The following is a 1,906-nucleotide window of genomic DNA, read 5'->3' on the forward strand; positions in this document are numbered from 1 at the left end:
TAGCCCCTGAAATACCACCTCAGGCGAGCGCAAAAACTTTTTTGTGATAAAGGGGAGTTTTTTTTCGAAATTGACGTGTTTCCATTAGGGATATTTTCTATTCGCAGTTCCAATTTGCACAATTTGAGAGGGTTAATGTAAACCCGCCTAGTGCTCTAACAGCTTCAAACAGCAGACAGGCATGATTACTGGTGGACATAGAGGAGCATCAAGCAGATTAAGAGCCACATATTTCCTTCAGATGAAGATATCAAGCTCAAAGGTTATGATATGCCAATGTTGTGTTCACAACTAACTTGTTTCTGTCCTCAAGAGACAAAATAAAACCACTTATTGCAGGTTTAACAAAAGAATGATGAGAAATCTTTTACTATATGCAGGACTTAGAAACGTCTCTCCTCACCCAGAGCCATTCGAAGACAGCTAAATTGGACATTTCAGTCTTCAGAGGCAGCCAAACCTAAGTCCATGCTATCAGAGCGGTTAGGACTATGTCTATCATAAAGCCCCTATGTCTCTGTGCTCACTCGGCCTCTCAGATGTCTTTGGTTCAATGAGGGTAAACGTGTTGGAGGTGATTTTCTCACTGGCCTATCAGACCTTCAGTGCATTTCTGCTGGGCGAACAGCGCCCTGCTTGTGCCAGATTCAACCTGCTGACTGAGTCTAGCTGTGTCCCAGTTCCACACTTCATACTAACTCTAAGCAGGTTAAGTATGAAGCATGTTCACACTAAATTACTGTCAATATATTAAAAGGTGTCAGTATGCTTAGTAAATCCCCTTAATTTTTGAGTGTGCTGTGGTTGTTAACTTTCGCACAAAGGGAATAATGAGCTGCTCACAAGTGAAACAGGACAGCACGAGTGAAAAAGCTTCAGGGAACCAAAGTGTGAAAACATTGCAAAGTCTCATTGGTAGTGGTAATCCAAAAAAATCTTGTGTGATTTCCTGTTGGTAAATACTGTGAGACAAATTTAGTGACTACATTTACATGCACACTAAAATTCTAATATTATTCTTTATGTGACAGTTTTCTGAATGGGATGACGGTCAAGTAAACAGCATATTCAGTTTGGATATTTCAAATTTGGTCTTTTTTTTTGTCGATTGCAGCATTTTCTGTTTAAGACGTTTGATTCCACTCCATTTTTTTTGTCCAATTATGCGCGCCAGGTCTAACGGGCAGCAGGCTGAGCAAAGCAATCCAGTTGTCCCTTTCCAGCTCCTCCTGGGGGACCCCAAGGTGGTCTCAAACAAGATGGGATATATAATTCCTCCAGCTTGTTCTGGGTCTGCCAGGGGCAAACTACCAGTTGGACGTGCCCAGAACACCACTACTCGGAGGCGCCAATGAGGATCCTGATCAGATGCCTGGACTTCCTGAACTGGCCCCTTTCGACACAAAGCAGCAGCAGCAGCTCTAAACTCCCTCCAGATGTCTGAGCTCCTCACCTTATCTCTATGGCTGAGCCCAGACACCCTACAGGGGAAACTCATTTCGGTGCCTGTATCTCATTCTTTTGGTCACTTCCCAAAGCTCATGACCGTAGGTAAGGGTTTGGACGTAGATGGACCAGTAAATCAAAAGCTTTGCCATTTGCTGTGACGTTTGATATATTCTGGTATTATTCAGGTTTTAGGCGCATTATTTAGACATGTACACAACACATTTGGAATATGTGTCTCAACTGAGGTTTTCACTGCAGTTTGTGACACACAGCCTCTTGCCTGTTTACAGTCAGCTCTGTACGTTGTCCACAGAACAACTTGCCAGCAGTTTGTGAGACTGGGACAGACATGCATGCCCAAGAGAAAAGCCCACATTTCTGGTCAAAAGAAGAAACACACCTTCTTTTAAACTCTATGAAAGACTTGGATACCTCACATTTTATGATATGTGCTCTG

This window comes from Plectropomus leopardus, chromosome 12, assembly GCF_026936395.1.
Source record: "Plectropomus leopardus strain MGB_pleo_1.0 chromosome 12, ASM2693639v1, whole genome shotgun sequence".
In the NCBI taxonomy this organism is placed as follows: domain Eukaryota; kingdom Metazoa; phylum Chordata; class Actinopteri; order Perciformes; family Serranidae; genus Plectropomus; species Plectropomus leopardus.